The sequence below is a fragment of the Ursus arctos genome, unplaced genomic scaffold (assembly GCF_023065955.2).
Source record: "Ursus arctos isolate Adak ecotype North America unplaced genomic scaffold, UrsArc2.0 scaffold_26, whole genome shotgun sequence".
NCBI lineage: Eukaryota > Metazoa > Chordata > Mammalia > Carnivora > Ursidae > Ursus > Ursus arctos.
The window spans coordinates 38,161,207-38,168,492 of record NW_026622941.1 but is presented as its reverse complement, the minus strand read 5'-3'; the positions used below and the strand labels follow the sequence as shown (position 1 = coordinate 38,168,492).

The 7,286-nt window shown below is 44.3% G+C and overlaps 1 pseudogene; it reads right to left on the bottom strand.

Moving 5' to 3' along the window:
* Window positions 1-573: 573 nt before the first annotated feature.
* LOC113257485 (bifunctional methylenetetrahydrofolate dehydrogenase/cyclohydrolase, mitochondrial-like) lies at window positions 574-4,669 on the bottom strand (annotated as a pseudogene).
* Window positions 4,670-7,286: the final 2,617 nt, after the last annotated feature.

Here is a 7,286-nt window from a genome sequence, read left to right as displayed (position 1 = left end):
CTTTTGTATTACTTCAATATTAATGATTTGAAACCGACTTTAGTAAATGTGGATGCCTGTTCGTTGGCTGTAGAAAATAGTTAAGTGAGTTTCTTCACGTACACTAGCATTAATATCACAAAGTGGAAGTGGCCTGTGTGGGTGATGCATTCTGTGATTACACCACTAACACTAAGACCAGTCTTTTTTTTTTCCCTACACCACTCAGAAGTGTTTTATTAAAAAAAAAAAAAAAAAAGAATGAAACTACAAAAAACCCGTTTAAATCAGTAAGTCTGATTAAATTCAATATTAACTCAAGTTCTCAAAAGCCCATCAGGGAAAGCCAGCAGGTACATCAGAGAAAAGCAGGCAGCTGCTGACAAGCCTTCAGTGGAAAAGTCAGTTGCACACTTACACAAGCTGCCCTAATGATTATCAAGCCCAAGTTTTGTTTTTCAAAAATAGGTTTCAAGATATACCAAAGAAACCACGCGGACACCCCCACCAGTACAAAGATGTGACAATGAAGTTCAAGGATATAGAAGAAGCCAAATATGACAATACATACCAATAATCTATAAAATAAGCCTTTCAATCCTGGAAAAAAATCGGAAACCTCATGAATGTAACACATAAAAAGAGAACTAACCTCACAACCTTAAACATGTTCTCAATGACTAAGCCACAAATGACAGCTTAGGACACCATTAACATATAGTTTTTACATACAATACATATGTAAATTAGAGTAGTTTTTTTTAACTAAATTAACATTTTTAACTAAATTAACATTTCTTTCTTCCTTTTGATCATTTCGCTAATTTTCTCTAGCAACATTTTTCCTTTGGTTTGACCAGTTGAACTCAAAAGTTTTGGAAACTAAAGTGAGTATCAACTCTTATTCAAAAACAACTTGGGAAATGCAATCCTAGAAAAGGCAAATTTTAACGGAAGTGGCTTGGCGAATTTAAGCATCTGCTTTCAATGTGACAATGTCCGCCATGTTAATCACTAGGCGAATGGCTTCTCTTGGCTGGATCACATGACCCAGAATGACAATGGTGTGCTCCGAGGTGAGGTATTGGAGAACCATGTGCATAAACACCCACCTATTTAAGCTTTTAGTAAATACAAAGCATTTTAAACCATTTAAAACCATTTCAGTAAAATAAACTAAACAATACTGCATTTCTGTTGGCCTGTTTTGCCTCTTCAACTAGCTTGGAGTGTTGTTCATGACAGAAGACACAACAATTAATAGCTACTCCAAGCTCCTTAGGCTTCAATACTTCTTGCTTTTCAAGCCTCAGCACCTTTTTTGCAACGATAATGGTACTCTTCACTAGCATTGCTGCTGTCATGGGACCAACACCCCCAGGACTGCAGTGATGTCACTGGTTTTCTTTCTGACTCCTTCAAAATCCACCTCTCCGGGGCGCCTGGGTGGCTCAGTCGTTAAGCGTCTGCCTTCGGCTCAGGGCGTGATCCTGGAGTCCTGGGATCGAGCCCCACATCAGGCTCTTCTGCTGGGAGTCTGCTTCTTCCTCTCCCACTCCCCCTGCTTGTGTTCCCTCTCTCGCTGGCTGTCTCTCTCTTGCTGTCAAATAAATAAGTAAAATCTTTAAAAAAAAAATCCACATCTCCAACCAACTTGGGGTTAACTGTTATGGGATCCTGAAGCCCATTTATTCCCATATTGGTGACTGCTGCTCCCTCCTTTAAAAAAAAATTATTTTATTTAAATTCAGTTAATTAACATATAATGTATTATTAGTTTCAGAGATAGAGTTCAGTGATTCATCAGTCTATTATAACACCCAGTGCTCATTTATCAGGTACCCTCCTTAACGTCCATCACCCAGTTACCGCATCCCCCATCCCCCTCCCCTCCAGCAACCCTCAGTTTGTTTCTTATGGTTAAGAGTCTCTTATGGTTTGTTTCTCTCTCTGATTTCATCTTGTTTTGTTTTTCCCTCCCTTCCCTTATCATCCTCTATTTTGTTTCTTAAATTCCACATATGACTGAGATCATATGATAATTGTCTTTCTCTGATTGACTTATTTCACTTAGCATAATACCTTCTAGTTCCATCCATGTCTTTGCAAATGGCAAGATTCCATTCATCTGTAGATATTCAGGTTCTTTCCATAGTTGGGCTACTGTGGACATTGCTGCTATAAACATTGGGGTGCAGGTGCTCCTTTGCACACTACATTTGTATCTTTGGGGTAAATACTCAGTAGTGCAATTGCTGGGTCATAGGGTAGCTCTATTTTCAAGTTTTTAAAGAACCTCCATATACTGTTTCCCAGAGTGGCTGCACCAGCTTGCATTCCCACCAACCGTGTAAGAGGGCTCCCCTTTCTCCACATCCTCGCCAACATCTGTTGTTTCCTGACGTGTTAATTTTAGCCATTCTCGCTGGTGTGAGGTGGTATCTCATTGTGGTTTTGGTTTGTATTTCCCTGATGCCGAGTGATGTGGAGCTGCTCCCTCCTTGATCTTATCTGCTGTGATCAGATTTGGTCTGCCTGCAGCAGAGACCACAGTATCTGCCAGAACTGTATGTTTGGGTGTGTAGAGAGCGTATGGATGAGCTGTTATAATCTCATCCTCTCCAGGTCATTCATGCGCCCCATCTGTGCGTCGTGGCATCGCGATGGGCATTCCAACATTTTTGACCTTCCAGCCACAACCACATTCTTCCCTGGGGTGGGAAGGCCAGTTTGCTTAATTATTTCCTAGACATTCCTGAGGTCGTCAGTAACATGGAGTACTGGTCTGGACGCACTCGCCCTACATGAATGACGTGAAAGCCATCCACATCCTTGTCTGGAGAAACCGCATTACAGATCTCTCCCTCGGCAGCATGCTCCGGAAGAGGCAGCTGAACAAGGAGGCCACCTACATTATCATTATTTAGTTTATGGGTTCAGTTCAACAGTTCTTCCTCGGAAACTGAAGCCAGTGTCACAGTGCTGCGGTGATTCCCACACCTGCAGCTGCCCTGGTTTTGTTGAGGATGGAGGAGCGAGTCGCAGCGTTCTCACCAACCAGAACCACACTCACAACCCCCTTGGCAGCATGTGGCCCAACGCCACCCATTCTTCCCTCCCGCCACACTTCCTGCTTCATCTGCCGGGCACGTCTCCTTCCAGAAATGACGGAGCTTCATTGTGAGCTACCGAGAGGCAGAAGGGGCCGTGGTGGAGGCGGCTGGTCTTCACGGGCCCCGGGGGGCAGCCGGGTGGCCGATGTGGACACGGGGGGAAGCAGCTGCCATCACCCACGCCGGGGAGACGAGTCTTCAGTCAACTGTTTTCATATGAAAATAATTATTATGTGGGTGTTCTCCAAACATAGTGATTCTAAGTTTAAGAAGCCCATTCAACCAGCTGATTTCTAAATGAAAGCAGCAGTAACCCAACGGTTCTAATTACATCCCTCATGAATGAAAAAATGTATCTGCGTGCTCTCCCAGTCTGTATGGATTTATTTATAAATTAGATGCCTATGCCGAGATATCAATACATTATCTATAGTAGAAAGCATGCGTAAAATGGCAATTTAAAAGGATGACATACAGATAAAAATTAGTGACTTTTTTCTTATTTTATTCATGACTAGAACAGTATCCCTCAATTATGATGATGGCTGTTGAAGCTGCTTCCCTTTAAAAATGCCTTGTAATCCTGATGGCTTCATGCTCCCGTAGCTAATGGAACAGGCACAATGCAAACTCAAGGCGAGGCTCATAACTGACAAGAGGGGAGTTAAATCCATATTTTAAGTGTCTTTCTATTACGTTTAAGTTTGGAGGTCGACGTTTGGTTGGCTAGATCAGAACCGTGCTTCACCTCACAACGCGGCTGAGAAAAAGCTCGCCCACCTGAAGGATCAGAGACAGGCAGGTTGTGCCATTTCCTTTTTGTTCGCTTGTGCTTATTATTTGGGGGATTTGTCTTTAATCCTCTCCGTTTGGGAAAGATAGTTTAGTTGAAGCCAGATGCTCCGAGCATCACACCCACTGAGACACCTCTGAACTCCGGCGTGTCCATCGGGTGAAAGCGACCACCACCAACAAAAAATGTGTCAACTCCTTGTTTAGGGAACTTCCACTCCCCCTCGGCCCCGCCCCGTGCCCAGATACCTAGAGAACCACGGGGGGTGGGGGATGCCCCAGGGAGGGCACACCTGGCAAGCTGACCAAGCAGGGGAAGTACCTGTATCCATGAGAATATTTAAATAGTAGTAAAACTTGACTCATTTCATATGCTTACACATAAATGTAAATATAAGGGCGTACCATCTTACAGGGTCCCTACGGTGCACAGACTCTAGGCAGAGGGGTATTTGCTACTAACTTACCCTGGAAAGTTCTCTGGGAACCACTGCTGCTCATAAAGGGACATCCCAGAAAGCTGCTTCTCAGACGTCAGGTGCTCACGGCATACCTGCCCAAGTTTGCCTTACCTATGTATCGTCTGTGCCCTTGATATTGATATCGATGTTGACTTCTTTTTTTAAAGTTAAATTTATTTAAAAAGGAAACTTTGTGTCACTGGCATGAACGGAGAAATCCGTCTCACTTCCCTTCCTCTTGTTTCGTAAACCCCGGTTCTTCTGACCACAGTCTGCACCTCGCAGCTGAGAGCCCAGGGCCCTCCCTGCCTGCCTCCCAGCCATCCCGAGCACTCCGTGCAGTCTGGCGAGACCACGGACAGGAAAGTGCCTCACACTGCACCTGCTGACGGGCTTCTCTGCAGTCAGTGCCCAGAGGGTGGGGAGGGCAGGTGTGCTGGCAGGCTTGGGCCTTCATGGATCAACTTACATGCCATACTTGAGGAAACACATCTTTTTTTGTTTTCTTCTAGGAAACACAGAACCAAACATAAGACTCGACTACAGTCGTGATATTGTCCTTATGGCTTGAGTATTTGGGTTAGTGTCCCTTACCACGCCGAACCCTGGGTCTTGATTTCCTACTATCAATTGTGTTTTTCTCAGTTCATATTCATCATTTGTATTTATGGTATGCTGGCATTTTTGTGCATGAATTCTTGCACCAAGCCACCGCAAAGCTTTGTGGAACGGGGCAGAAGCACGTAAGATATCTCACATGACATTCCCTGCCCCCAGATGTCATTACTGACTTCATCTCTCGCGAGGATATAAGTCTGTGTATCTTATGGAGGACAGAACTAAGACAGGATGTGTGGGATGTCTTATTAGATCTACTTCATGACATTTCACAATTTACTGTATAAATTCTACAAAGAGACTGACTCGCTTATTACTCAAAACAAATTTGTGTAAAGGGCACACCAAAAGAATGTGGTAGAGGTGTTAGACGGCCAGTTCTCTCAAGAGACCATATTCTCTTTCTGTCTTTGTCTCTGTCTCTCGCTCACTCTCTCTCTCATTCCGTCTCTCCCTCTCTCACTCTTTCTCTTATCCCCTCTATTCTCTTCCCTTCCCTCCTCTCCCCTTCTTCCCTCCTCTCTTCCCCTGTTTCTCCCTCATCCCCCCCACCCCCCACCATAAGAACAATCTTGGACTAGCCTGCTGGAGGTGGAGATAAATCTGAAACGGAACTAGTTTGTCACAACTGAAGCCATCTTAGAACTGCCAGCCCCCGGGGCACCTGGGTGGCTCAGTCGTTAAGCGTCTGCCTTCGGCTCAGTTCATGATCCCGGGGTTGTCGGATCAAGCCCCGCATCGGGCTCCCTGGCTCAGCGGGAAGCCTGCTTCTCCCTCTCCCACTCCCCCCTGCTTGTGTTCTTTCTCACGTTGTGTCTCTGTCAAATAAATAAAATCTTAAAAAAAAAAAAAAACAAAGAACTGCCAGCCCCCAGATGAGCTGCCAGTGGACCCCAGCTGAGCTCAGTTGCACCTCTCCCCGATCAGCAGAACCACCTAGGTGTAGATCTGTGAGAAAGGACCTAGAGACTCAGAGACTGAGGTTACGTGACAGTTTGTTGGTGGCAGAGCTAGGAGTAGAATCAGGCTGCCGCTACTCCCGGTCTAGGTGTTTGTCTACCATAGCATACTTTTGTTTTTTTTTTAAAGATTTTATTTATTTATTCGACAGAGACAGAGACAGCCAGCGAGAGAGGGAACACAAGCAGGGGGAATGGGAGAGGAAGAAGCAGGCTCATAGCGGAGGAGCCTGATGTGGGGCTCGATCCCATAACGCCGGGATCACGCCCTGAGCCGAAGGCAGACGCTTAACCGCTGTGCCACCCAGGCGCCCCTACCATAGCATACTTTTGAATTGATCTGCCTGCCTGCCCCTCGAGGAGCTGAGCTCTTGTCCACGGAAGACTGGCCACTGGTGCATTCTGTCCCATCATGGAGTCGATGGCAGTCTCATGGATGCCTGGATGACATCTTTATGCAAAGAAGGTCCATTTAGATTTTGTAGAACGAACCTCTGTTTTAGAAGACATATCAAACAATCTTTGGTTGTTTCTGGAACTATCTGGCATCTCCATCTGCTCATTTTTTACATAAAAATTTCATAAACCAAATCAAATTAGCTCTATTTGTCCAACTTAACATGTAGTGGTAAAATGAAACATGGTGCATTGTCATCTAGAGGTCACGGATACATCAATTCCCCATGTTGTTGTGACTCCGAGATGCCTTCAGGGAACGCTTGGAGGTGGCTCTCACTCCCACTGCACCTTGACTGGCTGCTTCACTTCTGGCTGTGGTACAGAATGTCAGCCTATGGCTGATACTAGGCTTGATTTCTAAGACCAAGCTCATTCGCATGCTTTGTAAAATCTCATATCAGCATAGTAAGAAAGGTCACTTAACAATGAGACAATCAATATGTTTCCACCCCATGAATGAAGTTTGGTGTAAGAAGAAGCAAAAATAGTGCCAGAAATAAATTATCAGCTTATCAACATGTTTATTAAATGCATCATACTTGGAGCACCAGATGTGAGAAAGACAAAGGCTAAATGCCAGCAGCAGGGTTGCTAAGTAAATTATTTGGCTTGTTGCTGGTAATGAGAGGTTGTACTTGGTGGGAGTTGCCAACGAAATTATATGTTTCTGCTGTTTTGTTCCTCAATGAACCGTGATCAACTCTAGGAATTGTTTGGATAAGTTTTCTCTTTGGCGTTGATACAAAAGAAAATTCTCTCTAAAAGAAAACCTTTATAAGCTCCAAATTTTTTTTCTGAATTCACAATTTCCTTATATCTTCATTTTGAGTTGTTGGTGACACAGCAATACATGAATTAAACTGATGAATACATGTATCAAATGTAATTTCTGATTACCTCCAACT